At 43.5% G+C, this 18,646-nt stretch overlaps 1 pseudogene; it reads left to right on the top strand.

The window, feature by feature from the left end:
- Positions 1-12,315: 12,315 nt before the first annotated feature.
- On the top strand, positions 12,316-12,877 carry Rps9-ps1 (ribosomal protein S9, pseudogene 1; annotated as a pseudogene).
- The last annotated feature ends 5,769 nt before the right edge of the window (positions 12,878-18,646 follow it).

Here is an 18,646-nt window from a genome sequence, read left to right as displayed (position 1 = left end):
CAAACACACACACATACACACATACACACATACACACACATACACACACACATACACACACAAACACACACACATACACACACATACACACATACACACACATACACACACATACACACACATACACACACACATACACACACATACACACACACAAACACACACACATACACACACATACACACACACAAACACACACACACATACACACACACACACACACACACACACAACCAGAATTGAAAAAAGAGTTGTTCTAACACTATCACTGTAGTACCACAGGCCAGATGAGGGAGCCAGCTAGTCACACATAGCAGGTGACAGCAAGGCTCTTGGTCTCTAGGAAGCACACTCCTATCCTCATTCTCTTCCACTCTTTAACTTTTTGCCAGAGCCCGCAGAGGTTTGGCTGTTCATTTTGTCTATAAATGCTATTTTTTCCACGTCCCGCTAATCTGGGCTATTTATCTAAAGTTGCCTTGCTTTAAAATAAACGTTAAGAGACAAAGCATCTTAAAGTGGGAGTTCCTAACCCACCCTGTTTCCATTTGTTTCAGGGCAGAGGCAGGATCTGGGACACCTGGTACATTTGTTTGTTCGTCCCTGTGACAAAAATACCTGCTGGAAGCAACTTAAAGGAGGAAAGAATAATTTTGTCCATGGATAGAGGGGCTTGAGTCTACTGTGGCAGGAAAGAACTGGCCGAGGCAGAGGCTTTGGCCTCCGTGGTGGGAGCATAACCCACGATAGCATCATGTCCCATCCATGTGGGTCAGCAGGAACAGGGCTTGGGCTGACTAAAAGTGCTTATGGTCTTTATAATCCATCTCAGTTATGCTAGCTAGACACATCTAAAAGTTCCCAAACGATGCCACCAGATGGGGACCAAATGTTCCAATACACAAGCTTTTACAGAGGGTCCTTTGGACTTAAACCATACCCCCTAGGAAACTAACTAACCCCTAACTCAATACGTGCTCCATAGTTCTTGACAACCCTGAAAGGAGAGTCTGTGTCAATGTGTCAGCCAGTGTCATTTGTCATTTTGGACCACATACAAGTTGATCCACTTGACCTTTAGCCAATTGCTGGGAAGATGATCACACAGCATGATCCTGGGTAGGAAATGATAACAAAGTCCGTTAAGTCATGAGAAGCATGTTAGAACATGGGACGCTTCAGACGTAAGTCTTCGAGTATTAATGCAGTCATAAGTAATATTGTTCTGCATTTTACTTGATAGTACAGACACATCTTTAATGTTATTTCTATATAAGAATATTTAAACTCTATTTTAGCATATTACTGCCAAGTGGGCTATATTTTTTATGCCAGAAATACCTAAAAATCAAAATACAGATGTTTTTTAAAGCTAAGAGGAAATAACTCCAACCTAGAGCCAAAGAAAGAACATTGCTCTTGCTTTCATTTTTAAATTTATTAGGTTGAGCTGTTTTAAGTTTTTAGACTATAACATTTCCCTGGAGGGATCTATCTTAAAACTCATCTAAGGCAAGTATAATAATCAGAAATCTCTCGGTTTCCCAGTCTGACATTCACCTGCCATAGGAAAGGCAGCCTTTGCTTTTCTGAAATGCAGTCTCTACTGAATAGAGAGACTGTAGGTTCGACTCCTTATCTGTCTTCCTCCTTTCTCCTGCTCCCTCTCCCTTCCCCTTCCTTTCTAACTCCTACCTTCCCTGGCCCCCTCCTCTTCTCTCCATGATGCCCACGTGTTCAAATGCTTGTAGCAGTTGACTGTTTGGACTCCTCTCTCTTATAAACATCGTGCTTTTCTCTTTTGCTCCTGATGAAGTTCCTTGTCAAAATGTGTTATGGAAGTGCAGGGAATACAAATGTCCCATAAAAAACGGAACATGCTGCAAAAGCAGGCCACTCTCACCTCCTCGAACACAGATGGATCTTTTAATGACCTCCCTGAGAGCAGGGAGCCAAGGCTATGTTCAGATTTTACAGCACCAGAGCTCAGGATATTGAATGAAATACAACCATTTCATCTTTGAGTATGAAATGCATTTCAGAAAATGTTTAACTGTCCACTGTGCAAAGATAAATGTTACTGTATTCATGACCATTCATATTTCTGTTTCTAGTCACTAATCACAGATGCATGTGGCAGAATGAAACTAAGTACATTTGAACTTTCAAAATAGTGCAGCTAATACATTCAAAGGTATTGTCATTTCCCCTGTCAAAGATGGCATTGTTAGAGCGAGCCTCTATAAACTCTCTTTCCCGCTGTGTAGACCACGTGGGAAAATGCTTATTTTGTTTTTTCTTACAAGAATAAAATCGCAATCTTTCAACAGAACATGTTGATCATGCCATCTGGCACATAATTTCTATGCTTAAATTAAGCTGAGAAATCAATGCAGTGTTGAAGGATATTATCCGTTTAACTTTTTTTTTTAACCTCCGAGCAATTTGAGAAAGTGGGGTAAAAAATAAGTTGTTTTCATTTCTGAGGATGTGAATTACATAAGTCTGGAATATTCTTTTGCACACACATAGGGAGAAATTATAATTTATAAGTAGATGTCCATGGCTCCCTTGGAATGTTGTGTCTTGAAGTTGTGCCATACTGCATTGATCGTGGGGAGCTGTGGGGAAGACTAGTGTTTGGGAATGAGCAGCTATGAGTGGACGGTGTGACAAAATGAGTGTAAAACTTTGTCGTAAGGGCTTATCAAGTTGTCTGCATTGTTTTCACGCCTCTCTCTCTCTCTCTCTCTCTCTCTCTCTCTCTCTCTCTCTCTCTCTCTCAGTACTGAGGGTTGATCCAGGGGCCTCCAGCCATTGGGTAAGCCCCCTGCCACTGAGATGCTGCCCAGCTTGTAGACTTTTCTTTGGTAAGTAATTTATGAATTTGGGTTAATGGTCACAGTTAAGGCACAGATAGGTAAATTGAATACATACAAATCAAGTCACAACTACCCAGCAAGGTCAAGTAACTCAGAAGAATAGAATACTGTGGAAGTGAGGTGTGTGTGTGTGTGTGTGTGTGTGTGTGTGTTTGCATGTTATGGCTGGTGTGTGGAGGTCAGAGGACAACTGTGTGTGTCAGTCTTCTGTGTTTGAGGCAGGGATGAATGGTGAGCTTTACAAGGATTCTGGGGAAATAAGACTCTGGTCTCTACAGTACGCAGCAAGGGCTTTACCACTGAGCCATCCCTCCAGCCAGAAAGTGAGTTCTTTCTGAGCTTCAGAAAGGAAAGAGGCTTCAGCAAGTTCTAGTCCACACTTGTTCAGGCATCTAGAATCTTCCAGCTGGGAAGTGTGGGGCAGCAAAAGACTTTGACCAGTTCACAGCTGCTAAAACACAGTGGCTTGATTCATGAGAAAGCTGGTTCTAGGGAGCTCAAACAGGTGCCAAGATGTGTGCCAGAAAGAAAGAAAAAGGAAGAAAAAGCTTTGAGCAAAGGCTCATGGGATAGAAAGTGGAGAAAAGATAAAAGCAAGGCAGGCTTTCCACTTTCATTTCTTTTACTAGTTTTTATGAGTCACCTGAATGCTTAAACTTGAAGTTTTTTCTACTTAACTAGTAATGTTTTTAAAGCAAGAAATAAAGAACGAGAAATTCATATTTGAAGGGAAGGATTTCATCTTGTAGTCAGCCACCTGGAGGCTCATGAAGAACGCAGCTATCTGACTCTCTGCTGGCCACCTGCCTACTGATGTCACGACACACCTGTGGATCTCCAGGGTGCCAGAGGATGGAAACTCAAGTGTTTTTCCACAAGGGAAGTTTGTGAGGTACATGCGAGCATCCGAGATGCAAGTCACAGATTTGAAATATATGTGAAAGAAAAGGCCATTTTAACTTTTACCTCAAGAATTTTTCATATTGATGATACTATTTTTGTGGCACTCTGGAGTCTTGAAAGCTCACATAATTAAATGCTACTCTCCTCACTAACCTTCTAGACATAGGTAGAGAGACCCAGGGAACCAGAGTGGCAGATGAATCTGAGTCCTTTTGGAAAGGACATCTTGACTGCCATGCATGCGTAGGAGACACCCTCCCACTGTGGCAGCAAGGTAGAGCTCTTAAGGAACTGGGTGCATTTATTAAATGGAGGCCGTGTACCCTGGAGTGTGGCAGCAATAGTTTTCTTGGGTGCAGCCCCTTATGTCGTAAAGTCTGAGACACACAACTCAAGAGCAGATGGACAGACATTGCCTGGCTAAAATGTGCGCTCCTGGACCCATGAGAGCCACATGGACTTCTTGACTCAATCAGTCAAGGCACTTGCTGCCAAACCTGGTGATCTCTCAAGACCATAAAGTAGAAGGAGAGAACCAACTTCCACATGTAGTCTTCTGACCTTCATATATGGATTGCATAAACACACAAACACATACACAACAAATAAACATAAAATAAAACAATGTAAAGTTATGTGCTCTGGTACCAAGAGCTCTAGGCTACCACCACGTGCCCTGCTGCTCTGTCCACTACCCGCTCTACAGAAGACCTCTGACTATTCCTCTTTGAAGGACCCTTCATCTGCTCACATGCCAATCAAACTGAGGGGGAGGAACAGAAGCAGAAAGGCAGATATAGGGAGGGAGGCAGACACAGAGATAGAAAGGGAGGAAAAGATCCCGAAAGTAGAAAAGACCATAGGTGCATGTGTCAGAAGAGCTGCCACTGGCAGCCATGATTTCCTATATAAATGTTTTCAGTGTATATATTGATCACACATGGTATAGCGTTTCACATACATGTGTATGTCTATATTGTGTGTATATACATACAAATGTATGTCTACAAAGTGTGCATACACATGTGCGTGTACACACACACACACACGTATGTCTATATGTATATCTTCTGTTCTCTCCCACCCCATTTTCTCGCCTCTCCTCTTCCCTTTACTCCCCACTTGTCCCCCTAGACAGTCTTCCTTCCGTTCTCATGTCATATGCAGCCATATTTTTATGGAACCATATAAAACCTAGGAAGCACATATGAGAGATAACACACAGCCTTTGCCTTTCGGAGAGACTGGCTTAATTCACTTAATATCTTCGGCTGCATCTGCTTTCCTGAAAATGACACAAACTCATTTTTCATGACTGAAAAACTCTGCTGGGCATACGCACCACATTTTCTTTATCTACTCTCTGTCAGTGGACATTTAGTCTGGCTCCCTCATTTAGCGACCGTGAATGGCGCTGCAATAAACTTCACTCTGCAAGTATTTCTGCAACCGAGCAGTCATCAGGTAAATACCCAGGGGTGTAACTTCATAGTGCAAGCTTACTCCTGTAGGAAAAGAAGTTCCTGAAACCTTTCAGGATTTGCATGTTAGAGCATAGTCACATGTGTAAGGGTATGGGGGAGGGGTGTTGTTCATACGTGCATGCATGTGTAATATCTCTGAGTGGACTCTTAGCTTTCAGATTCCTTCGGAGTGAATCAGCAAGCCCCACTGGTGGAAAGAAGAGAGCATAACCTCCCCATACTTCTGAGCCCAGCTTGTCCTCAATACCAAGTCAGCCACTGCCCCAGGGGTCTGAGTCACCAGCATGGTCTGTTTTGCTTTTCCCATTTGTCTAACAGAACTATTGGAGAAATCTTTAGTGGAAGAATTTAAAGAACTTAAATCAGAATACCAATCTAATCTCATCCTACCCATCTTGTTGCCAGCTCGATCCAGCTGATGTCCCTGGGTTCTCTGACTGACTCCACTGACGACTACAAATATTGCAAGCAAGAAACAAAAAGACCCCAATAGGATTTCAAGGTGCGAGCTGAATAATTTATAATAAAATGCCGAGTCTCACTTAGAGCAAGCTTCCTACTTTTTCAATATGAAAGGTACATTTTATGTACAGTTTCCATGACAGTTTACAGGTGTTAAATTAGGAACAGCAGTAGACTTCAGACAGGGGAGTGATCGAATGCAACACTACAGAGTTCAAACAAAGTGTGTTTCCTTTTTTACAAAAAGTATATTGTGTTGCTGTCTGCAAAGTTTCATGCAAATTAATCTTAATTTACTGTGTCTTTTGGCTCTTTCATAAAATGGTCTGGATATGCTATTTCTACATTCTGGCTATAAATTTCTTCATAAACTGGGCCATATTATATTTTTTAATATGTAGAATGATTTGCTGAGTATGAGAGTCTGTATGCAGCATTTCTGCAGGCCGAGGAGCCTAGCTTTTACCAGTCCCCAAAGGAGTCCTGAGTTCCTGGCATGCTCTTGTCACAGAGGCGTAGAGGACTGGTAGGTGGGGGGCTAATGGGCACCCTCCCTTGTAGTTCCCTTGGGTTTTCACCATCAGGAGTCTCAGCTAGCCTTGTTTCAACTCTGCAGGGCTAAGCATTGTCAAACTAAACACTCACTTTGCACTAAGACGAAGGAATTGGATTAGAGGTGGTCTTTGGTCAGTAAGCATGGCAACTCATTTGTATGCTTTGCTGTGTGGCTTAGCTCTTTCTTGAAATCCACCTTTGGCTTTTTTTTTTAAGAGTTATTTTTTTATTGGATTTTTTTTTATTTACATTTCAAATGTTATCCCCTTTCCTGGTTTTCCAGCCATAAACCCCCACACCATCCCCCAACCCACCCCTTCCCCCCTCCCCTACACTGGGGGTCCAGCCTTGGCAGGACCAAGGACTTCTCCTCCCATCGGTGCCCAACAAGGCCATCCTCTTCTACATATGCAGCTGGAGCCATGGGTCTGTCCATGTGTACTCTTTGGGTAGTGGTTTAGTCCCTGGGAGCTCTGGTTGGTTGGTATTGTTGTTCTTATGGGGTTGCGAGCCCTTTTAGCTCCTTCAGTCCTTTCTCTAATTCCTCTACTGGGAACCCTGTTCTCAGGAGGCTCCCTTCTTTTAAAGGTTGGAGGACAGTCGAATAGGAATCATGGGAGATGATTTTCAGATAGCTGATGGATTAGTGTCCAGGTAGGAGAGCTCAGGGCAGCCTCTATTTGTTACGACTGAATGAAACCCTGGGGAAGCAGAATCTTCTATGAAGGCTGGAACTGTGGTCGTGATGGTGATGGTGGTAGTGGAAGTGGAGGTGGAGGTGGAGGTGGAGGTGGAGGTGGAGGTGATGGTGGAGGTGGAGGTGGAGGTGGAGGTGGAGGTGATGGTGGAGGTGGAGGTGGAGGTGGAGGTGGAGGTGGAGGTGGAGGTGGAGGTGGAGGTGATGGTGGAGGTGGTGGTGGTAGTGGTAGTGGTGATGGTGGTGGTGGTGGTAGTGGTGGAGATGGTGGTGGTGGTGGTAGCATGGCGTGGGGTGGAATGCTGGGGAGTACTACACAGGCCTCCTCTGAGAAGCTCATCTAAGAGTCTATGTTTGTGCTCGTATCTCCCCCTTTCAGGACAGCCACATTCCCCAGGCTACCCCTGTGTCTCTTAGCACAAGCTTAAGAAATTTTTAAGCTTTTGTTATTGGGCTGATGTGCGGCTGAGGAAGAACAGCCTTGTGGCATTTGGAATTATCATCTTCAAACTCACTTTTCCCCTCACATTCTTAGAAGATTTATTTTCCCCCTTAGCTGGGGGAAGGGGGAACCAACGAGGAATAGGAAAACAAGTTCCTGTTTTTATTCCAACATAATCCCTAATATCCTTTCTGGGTGCCCTGATCCAGGCAAGTTGTTTTTAGAAGGAAAATATCAGCGAAGACAGAGCATGTCGCTAGAGGAGCTTTTAAAACTCGTTTGGTCTCCTGGTGGGACCACACTCTGAGCAGAGATCACAATCTGCCCCTTTCTTTCAACCCCGTGAAGTGTTTTTGAAGCAGTTAATAATAATAAACGAGATAAAGGAATCCAGGTGCAAGGGGGCTTGGGCTCCAGCAACCTCTTCCCTTGTTAGGTGTTAGGCAGTTTGCAGAACAAAGCTGGGCAGGTTTCATAGTCACAGCCGGGGAGGCAGTCTTCTGCACCTTGCCCAACATATGCTTCTGTTTACCTCTGTCAGCATGCCGGGACACCTGGGCTAGCCTGACCACATTGCATGCAAACTTTCACTTGCAAACTCTGCGAGTTCCCACTGTTGTTTCACCTGTGGGAGCCCATGGAAAAATGGGGGTCTTCAAACCTGAGTCTGAAATCTAACACCACATTCATCCTGATCTTTGAGTAACCAAAGGCAAAGAGAAGATGGGAGAATAGTAATGGAGACTGAAAGTTGGTAGACTTAGGAGTACAGCTCAGCAGTATGTCCCTTAAATACCTTGCAGGAGGCTGCCATGGGCTCCACCCATGGCCCCAAATCAAGGAAATGAATTTCAAAAAATAAGCAAATGCTTATGTGGTAAACACAGTGCTGACTGTGGCTCCTGTGAAAAATTGGAACAGGAGCTGGGCCATCCAATTAATTTTGTAGTTCCAGATATACCGTGTGTCTCAGGATCGCTGTCCTGCTGATAAAGCACTCTGACCAAAAGCAACATGGGAAGGAAGGGGCTAATTTGCCTTACACTTCCAGGTCTCAGGCCATCGCTGGGGAAAACCAGGCAGGTACTCAAGGCAAGAATCTGAAACTACTGAGGCACTACTGTGCTTGCTGTCACATTCTGTGTCACCTATTCATGCTTAGCCAGCCTTCTTATACAACCCACGGCCAACTGCCTGGGTTGGCATTGCCCTCCTGCAGCCATTAGCTGTCAAGACAATCGGCCCAACATGTGCCCGTGGGCCAGTCTGATCTAGGCAATCCTTCAATTGAGGCTTTCCTCTCAGGTGACCCTAGGTTGGGTCAAGTTGTCAATTAAAGCTAACTAGGAAAGTTGTAATTGTTTATTATCTACCAGGCACTTGGCTGAGTCATGTGCCTCTGTCATTCTGAGAGAGGACAGTCAGATACCATGCCATTATCTGGAAAGAGAACCAGAAACTTCGAAAGATGGGGTGACCTGTAAAAGGTCGCCAGTCAATGAGTTAAGTAGACTGGACTTAACTCCAGGCCTCTAAAGTCCAAGTTGGAAGCACCAAGCCAGTGTCTGGACATGGACAGACCCATCACACTGTATGCCATGCTATCTTTTCATTAACATTTTAATTAAAGCATAATGGTTGCACCTATCAGTTATATCTTGATGTATATTGTGTGCTGAGGAGTCAGAGTGTTTGGTACATTTATCTGCTCAAACATTTGTCATTTGTCTGTGAAATGATCCCAGCATTTCTCTTCTATCTCAAAATTCACAATAAAACACCAGAATGTGTTCCTCCTGTGTAGTTACACTGTTCTATGTGATGACTAACCTGTCCCCAGCCTAACCCATGCAGCCTCTAGCAAGCACCATTCTACTCTGTGCTTTTATGAAACCAGAGTTGGTCCATGTCTGAGCAATGGCCTGCAATGTCTGTTTTTCTATGACTTGTGTGGTTCATGAGCACAGTGCCTTCATGTTCATCCATGTTGTTACAAATGGCATTATTTTATCCTGCTTATGGCTAAACACTGTTCTAACATACATATGCACACTTCCTTAGCTTTTTGATAGACCATGAGGGGACTTCACAAGTTTTAACTATTTATCTTTATTTTAAAATGATTGTGTGTGTGTGTGTGTGTGTGTGTGTGTGTGTGTGCAGGTACTCCAGGAGGCCAAAAGCATAGGAGACCTCTGGAGCTAGAGTTACAGGCAGTTGTCAGGCATATAAAGTGCTTACTTGAAACTAACCACCTCCCGCCCCCCAGAGCAGCACTCAGTCATCTTTCCTGACCCATGAATCTACTTTGATTTTTTAAAAAAGTTATTTATTTATTTATTTATTTAGTATATGAGTTCACTGTAGCTGTTTTCAGGCACATCAGAAGAGGGCATAGGTTTCCATTACAGATGGTTGTGGGAATTGAACTCAGGACCTCCGGAAAAGCAGCCAGTGCTCTAAAAGCTGAGCCATCTCTCCAGCCCTACTTTGAATTTTATTAGGAAAATAATCAGCCAGTTGTCTACTTCCTCTCAGTTGGTTTTGCTACCACTGGCCTTCCAGAGGCACGAGCTTCCTTTGTGCTTTCAGAACTGCTCCTCCAAGCCAGCCCTTCTCACTGAGGCCTGAGTGATGACTGATTAGGGGAAGGCAGGAAGATGCTAGCTGCTCTCTGCCTACAACTTCTCCACTGGTCCCTTCTCATCAAGCCTTTGGTGACCCTCAAGTCTCATCCTCAGGTCTCTTTGTCCCCTTCACTTTTTCCCAGCCACACAAGTTTCTTAAACCTTAGGATCGGTCGCCTTCACACAGCACCCTCCCAGGGGCTGCCTCTACAACTTCCTCTCCAGCTTCCTCTCAGGCCCTTAGGTTTCCTTATAATACTGAGCTGAAACGTGTTCGTGTTATGAAATGCCATGTGTTTATTTGTTGGCTGACATTCTTATCCATTAAAACAAAAACTTGGGAGATGATTTTGTCTATTTTAGTCACAGCCATTATTTCTGATTTCCCAAAATGAATGACCAAGTCCATGCCCAAAAAAGAAAAAGAGTATAAATGAATGGCTCTAAAGAACAATGGTTTGCTTAGAATAGAATGAAAGTAGTTTGAAAATAAAATAGTGAGAAGACTTAGCGACCACTTTTTAAAAAGGAGACATTGTGAGCATGCGCATGTGCGCACACACACACACACACACACACACACACACACACACACACACACACGAATGAGAGAGAGAGAGAGAGAGAGAGAGATATGCATGTAACTACAATTAAAGAAAAAGAGGCCACACCATTGAAAGAGAGCAAGCAGCTATGGTATATGGGAGAATTTGGAAAGAGAAGTGGGGAAATGATATAATTATATTATAATAGCAAATTTTATTTTAAAAGAAATGAGAGTACAGTTAATGTTCTAAAAATAAGAGAAATCAAAAGCAGCGTCTGAGAATGAAAAAGTACATTGTATACTACGTCCCCTCTCTATACATGGTTATAAGCAAAGGGATGAATGGCATTCTCTGCGCACTTCACATAATGAAAGATTTGTATGCAAAATGATCCTGGTCCATTAAAGACAAGCCCCGCCCTTGCTGACGCTGAGCTTTCCTTGGGTTGGGTTTGTGAGTTTGTCCCCGCACTTCACTACATCCTTAGATGTATTATGCTCTCTTCTGTGCTCTACGGGACAAATGACACTGACCGTCACATGCGGATACTCTTGCCCTCTGCTTCTGTCTGACTGGGCAGAGGAGCATAGCTAACCAGCACCACTACCCTCCTTTCCTTCCATGATGTGTGTCTGTCATCCAACACCTGCGCTGACACGACACGAATTCAAGGCATCGTGTCGGAGTGGCAGCTAGAGAGGCACTACTGTGACGCCAGTGTGCTCACAGAGAAGGTACGTCCTTCTGTGTTCTTTCTTCTCATTGTTAAGTCAGCCATAGAGACTGAGGTATGACTGAAGCCAGAGCTAAGGGAAATCACTTCAGTCTGAAATAGCCACACACCTTTCTTTAAAAGTTGTGCAAGCAGGGAGAATATATTAATAATAGTTTTTTTTAACTTTTAACATTGTGCCCCTGTGGGGTTAAGATCTGGCAGTACATGTTCAGTGATTTGCTTTGTTATTATTCTGCCTATCTATCTATCTATCTATCTATCTATCTATCTATCTATCTATCTATCTATCTATCTCTATGTATCATCTATCTATCTATCTATCTATCTATCTATCTATCTATCTATCTATCTATCCATCCATCTGTTAGGTTTTTTGAGACAGGATTTCTCTGGGTAGCTTTAGTTGTCCTGGGACTCACCCTGTAGACCAGGATGACCTATATCCAGGCTGGCATTAAAGATATGGGTCTCCACAGCCTGGCAGGGTCATATTGCATACGCCAGGGTAGGCCTGGAATGGAAGATGCTCCTGCCTCAATCACCCAGTGCTGGGATCACTAGTGTGGTTTTCACTGGGTACAAAAATGTAACGTTTTTATCGTTTATTTTAGTTTAAAAGTTTTCATTATTTATTGGTGTCTATGGAGAGATGGTGGTGTCCTAGTTGGGGTTATGGTTGAGACACTGTGATTAAAACAACTTGGGGAAGAAAGAGTTTATTTGGCTTATGCTTCTGCAACACAGTCCATCATTGGGAGAATTCAGGACAGGAACTCAAGCAGAGCAGGAACTTGGAGGCAGGAACTGATGTAGGAGTCATGGAGGGATGGTGCTTACTGGCTTGCTTCCTCTGGCTTGCTCACATGGTGGTTTTGGATTAGAACCCCAAACCAGCAGTCCAGGGATGGCTCCACCTGCTAATTAAAAATGTCCAATCACAGGCATGAGTTTGTAGGTAAAGCCAGCCTAGAGAAGTCACATGCCTATTTCCAGAAGCTGGATTTGTCATAAAACCCATAGGGACCCTTGGAGAAACTGTGCCTTGACCAGGACGTGAAGTTGAGCAGAGAGTATGGGCTCTGGAAAAATGTGAGGTGTGGAAGATCAATTTTACCTTGGGCAAGATCCTTGAGGCCACCTGGGAGCTGTTTACACTGGATAAAAATGCCCAGCATAGTGGTTCTGAAGGCAATGCTCTACTGAAGCAACTTGTTTGCACTGGGATGCTGGATGAGGGTGAGGTGAAACTGGATTACATCCTTGGCCTGAAGATGGAGGGTTTTCTGGAGAGGCAGCTGCAGTCCTAGATCTTTAGACTGGGCCTGGTCGAACCTATTGACCATGCTGGTGTGCTCAGCCATCATCATCGTATTGATGGCAAGTAGGTGATAGACGTTGTTATTCCTCTGGACTCCCAGAAGCACAGTGTCTTCTCCCTCCCTTTACCTTATGGCGGTGGCTGCCCAGGTTCTGTGAAGGGAAAGAACGCCAAGAAGGGCAAGGGTGGTGCTAGAGCCAGTGATGATGAGGAAGAGGATTAAGTGAATCCTGGACTAAGGATGTCCTAGTTCTTCAGTTGACTAACAGATCAAAAGTAACATTTGAAAAAAAGTAAAAGGAAAAGAAAATGCCCTGTAGGGTTGCCTCTACAGCCTGATCTAATGGAGGCATTTTCCCAATGGAGGTTCTTTCTTCCCAGATGATTTCCCCTTGTGTTAAGTTGACATAAAGCTACCCAGCACAGGCGGCAGGGTGGGACGCACACACAGGGAACTCAGAAGACACTTAGTGTGAGTTGTTTCTCTCCGTCCACCTTGTGGGTCCTGCTTAGGTCGTCAGGTTGGTCGGACATCACTTTTACCTGCTGGGACATCTTGATGCTGAACAGGCCCTAAGGTTGTGCTTTATCCGGGAGGATTGTGCTAAACGTCAAACCGTGTGTGCTTTTGGGGGAATTCTGAGCTAATTCATAGCTGTGGGTCTGATCAGTTTGTTCCAGGTCATGGGGTGTAGGCACACTTTTTTGTTACCAGTGACACATTCCTGGTCCACTGCATTAGGATTCCAACCTGTTTGTCGTTCTTACAGTGAATATGGATCCTTCGAAAATACCACAATTCAGTTTCTCATCAGGGTGAGACTCTTCTGGAACTGGGGTTGCATTATTTATCTTTTCAGGAGGTCTATCTATTCAGAGGTAAGACCCACTGAATGTTAAGGTCACCTATACAGCTTGTTTGATGGAGAACACCTTATGTTCAGGGAGGCTGGGAGTCATGGTATTCTTGTAACACTGACACCACACAACAGTTGTAGCTTTTGAATATGTGGCTTACAAAGTCAGAACATATGTTCTTTTCAGTTGTTTACATAGATGAATGTAGCAGTAGTATTGTTAGTCTGCTCTTAACTCCCCAGAGTTTGTGCCCATTCTTCTGGCTACTACCCTGGTGTTGTGGATTCTCGAATGAAAGACACACACACACACACACACACACACACACACACACACACAGATAGAGAGAGAGAGAGAGAGAGAGAGAGAGGATACACACACACAGATGATACACACACAGATCACACACACACAGAAGGAGAGAGAGAGAGAGAGAGAGAGAGAGAGAGAGAGAGAGAGAGAGAGAGAGAGAGGTTTAATACGCCCTAAGCAGCTCAATGGCTAGGCCACTCCCAAGCTTCCACATTGCCAATGCCTCCCTACAATACTCCTGAATTATTACTGAAATCCATATTTCATCTTTGCTTCCCGAGACCCAATCAGGGGATTGGCTGCTGGGGCCGCTCTTCCTAGGCTCTTACCTGGCTGCATGCTTTCTATTCTCCAGCTCTCAGGCCTGATCTTTCTGCTTCTCTGGCATAGTTATTCTAAAAACTTCTTCCATTGGTTCCCTTTGCCTGGAAATCTCAAGTTCTGCCTCTGTGGCCCTGCCTAGCCATCAGGCTGTACATCAGGCTCCAGTGTGTCAACGCAAAAGAAACAGTAGGTGGTAAGAGTCTGAGGTAGAAATACGCTTGAAGGGGTTTAGGAAAATGATGAAAAAGCTATGAAAATAAAGCAGGGGTACTTGCTTTAATAATACTCAAAGTGGGGTTCCTCATTTGTTGGCTAGTGTGTGTTTGGTGTTGGAAATCGATTTGTGGTAGTCTGTTTTCTCCTACCATGTAAGTCCCAGGGATGGTGGGCAGGACCTTAGGAGTGATGGCAAGCGCTGAGCCATCTGGTTGGCCACAGATCACATTTTAAACGAAGAGAATTAGTACTGTAAATTGCAACATCTATTTCACATTCTCTACTCGAAACAGAAAGTTCTGACTCTCATATTTCAAAGCTGTTACTCTCTGTAGCAGTGTGTGGATTGTCAGAAAGAATTCTTCACTAACTAAGCACAATTTGGGCATTATACAAACTGAAAACAACTTTTAAAAAATGTACAAGATTCCAACATTTGAATAGCCATTGATCTCTTCAGGGTTGTTGGGGAAGTAAAACACATCCTTTGGCAGAATCATTAGTGGAAATATTTTGAATTTCCTAGCTTGGAATTGTAAAGATTGGGAAATTAAAAGTTTTGCATCTTTCTCTTACAGGTATATGAATTTGAGTTTTGGACGCTCTTGAGCTGTTCCAGCTGGCCTAATCATGATGGAGAGCCATTGACATTGGGTAGGGGTGCAGCGACAGAGCGGAGCATTTTATCTATTCTGACAAGCTGTGGCTAAGCATTTTCTCTGATTTTTACCCTCAAAGGTGGTGAGAGGAAGGAGGTCATTTAAGCGGCACTAAAGCATGTCCTTCTTGATAACTTTATATGTACAGATATGCTTTCTTTAGGGCTACTATTGATGTGATGAAACACCACTGACTAAAACACACTGGGGAGAAAAGGGGTTATTTAGCTTACATTTCTATACACTTCCATATTGCTGATCATCATTGGAGGAAGTTAGGGCAGGAACCTGGAAAGAGGAGCTGGTGCAGAGGCCATGAGGGGTGCTGCTTACTGGCTTGCTCTTCATGGCTTGCTCAGCTTGTTTCTTATAGAAGCCAGGACCAGCAGCCCAGGGATGGCAACACCCATAAGGGGCTACTCCCCCATCAACGAAGAAAATGCCCCAGCGGCTTGCCTACTGCCCAACCTTATGGGTCCATTATCTTAACTGAGATTCCCTTTTCTCAGATGCCTTTAGTTTGCATCAAGTTGACATAAACTATCCAGCACAGCATTTTAATTGTTCTTTTTAATGGGAAATAAAGATTGTTTTCTACACTGGGATTATTCTTGATATTTCAACATGGATTTGACATCAGTAGTCATTTGATATTAAAACAAAGGATTTATTAAATATTTTTATGCACAATTTAAATAATAAAATTAGTGAACCCCTGTGTACTCACTGCCCAGTTCATGACTGGGTGGAAATATCACCTCTGTGGCTTCCTGTGCTTTTCTTTTCACATTCTTCCTGACAGGAAGCAACCCCTGTTTCCCACCTTGTGTTTCCAAACTCTGATCTGAAAGTTTTGCCTTCTCTCCATTATAATCTAGGATCCAGCCTTCAGGATGGGCATATAGTGCCCGGCAGACTCAGCTTCAGAGCCTGGTTCCTTTCTTGTTCTGGCTCCTGGGGAATTCTGCTGTTTGGGCCAGCTCAGTCATATACGGTACTTTGTTTCCCTCCCCCTCTGCAGACTCCTTTGTGATGTCCCAGGAACAGTTTCCCCGAACGTCTAGTTTACTTTACACTGGATTTTCAGATCACATGCTTTAAGAATAATAACCAGTTCTGAAAGAAAACCTTGTAACAGCTTTGGCTTCTTGTTCCGCGGCACTTTCTTAGACTACAGGACTCCGATAGTTTCAGGAGAGAGGAAGGCCAACAAGCCGCAGAGCATCCGGGTCAGCCCTCTGCTCTTGATCTGTAATGAGGGGGAAAAATGAGGTTTCTAATAACATTAGGGTGTGACAAACAGAAAGAGCGCTTGAGCGTACTAAGAGAAAACCGTTTGAAAGTAACACGTGCTTTTCTGGTGCCAATTTATGGCAACATCAAAGCAGAATACTCAATTATTGGCTGTTTTTGACATAACGAACAGCGTCTAGTACCACTTTTTCCTTTGTTTATGCCAATTTTCCACCTCCTGTTAGCACTCTAGTAAATCTAACCCAGAGTTACAGCGCTATCAGGGATCTTAGTCAGTCAGTAGGCAGAGGCAGGAGGATCCTTTGAGGCCACAAGTTCAAGGCTAGCCTGGTACTGTGGTTCAAGTGCCTCTGAAAACAAAGAAGCAAACAAACCAATTCAATAACTGTATTTTTTAAAAATAGATCTGTAGCTTATAAAACAGTGCGGCTCTCACTCTTTCTCCAGTCTCCTCTTTTTTCTCCATCCCTCAGCTGGACAAGAGCTTCTCCACAGGGCTGTTTTCCTCCAGCCTGAGATTCAACATCATGCTGGAGTGACTGTCACAAGTGACCTAAATACTGCATTCAGTTAGGATCCATTTGGTGAGCCCAATTCTTAATTTTATTTAGTAAAGGAGTTCTTTGGGATTTCTTAATCATTTCATAATCATTATTATATTTCTATGAATTTCTCCTGCCATGTACAATTAATTTGATTTGAATTGTTGTACAATAGCCCATTCTATAAGGAGAAAAACATCAACCCATATTTTTCTATTATTGATTTTCTTGGCTGTTTCTAAGTTTTATTTATTTATTTTTTAAAATGTGTGTGTGTGTGCGCACATGCTGCATGTGCATATAAGCATGTGTACCTGTGTGTGTGTGTGTGTGTGTGTGTGTGTGTGCGTGTGTGTGTGTGTGTATACACCATGGGTGTCATCCTCAAGAATGCTACGTACTTCCTTTAGACAGGGTCTGCCGTTGGGCTGAAGCTTATCAGTTAGGCAAGACCACTGACCAGTGTGCCCCAGAGATTGTTCTGTCTCATCTCCTGGGATTACAAGTACGCACCACCGTGTGTGCAGCCTTAGGGGAACTAAACCTAGGTCCTCACACAAGGCGTGCTTTACCAGCTGCACACTTTACCCCAGCCTAGGGCTTCACTCTCATGAACAGTGCTCACTGAGACCCTTCTGTGACTTCTGTAGGCACCCCCTGCTTTACATCGTCAGATTTCTTCATTCTTGCCATCCCTTTTGTTTGCTTAATTCACACTTCCACAATCTCTGAGGCTGAGCGCGTCATTCCGAGTGTGTTTCTTCTGTGTTTTTGTTATCATTTCTGTGGTGCTGTTTATTTTTAAAATTTGTTTCCTCTTTAGACTTTATGGATTCTGTATATGAGAAATTTGCCAGTTATATTTGTCATAAAATAATTCTCCTAGAATCCAGACATATTCCTTTTTGAAAAGTTTGCATTTGAATGGCTGGAAAGGCAGTGGACACTTTCTGCCAAGCCTGACAATATAATGAGTTTGATGTCTTAGATCCATGTGGTGGAAGGTGAGAACCAGGTCCTGCCAGCTGTTCTCTGAGTATCACAGGTTTGCCCCAGCATAAGGATGTGCGCGCATGCGCACGCGCGCACACACACACACGCACACACACATACACATACAGAGACACACATATACACACACATATACACAAGCATACACAAAGACACAGAAACACACATGCACATACACACACACACACACAAACACACACATGTACACAAATACACACACACATATATAGAGAGACACACACACATGCACACACACAGACATAGATACACACAGACACACACACATGCACACACACACAAAGAAGCAAAATGACATTATGTAGAGCATGAGATAGAGACATCTATTTCTATGTATTTCCTTATTGATGGCTAATTGTCCCATAACCATATATTGATTAGCTTCTACTTTTTCCACTGACAAATCTTCAATGTCACCTTTATAACAAATGTATAGGTCCCTCCCAGAGGTCCTGAGTTCAGTTTCCAGCAACCACATGGTGGCTCACAACCATCTGTAATGGGATCCAATGCCCACTTCCGGTGTGTCTGAAGACAGCTATAGTGTATGTATGTACATAAAATAAATAAAATAAATCTAAAATAAAATAAAAAATTTAAAAATATATCGCAGTCAAATTACTAGCATTCCCATTCGTATGCTTTGGGCCACTCACTTACGGATGACTTCCATACAAGCATTTTAGTGTTGTGACAACTGTGCGTCTGTAAGTGAGGTGGCTGCTAAGAGTAACGGGAGGGTAGTGCATACAGCACGGATTCACTGACACAGGTATAGTTTATGTCGTGGGTGGGATG

Source organism: Rattus norvegicus, chromosome 17, assembly GCF_021556685.1.
Source record: "Rattus norvegicus strain SHRSP/BbbUtx chromosome 17, alternate assembly SHRSP_T2T, whole genome shotgun sequence".
NCBI classification, from domain to species: Eukaryota; Metazoa; Chordata; class Mammalia; order Rodentia; family Muridae; genus Rattus; species Rattus norvegicus.
This window is presented reverse-complemented; position numbering and strand designations above follow the sequence as displayed.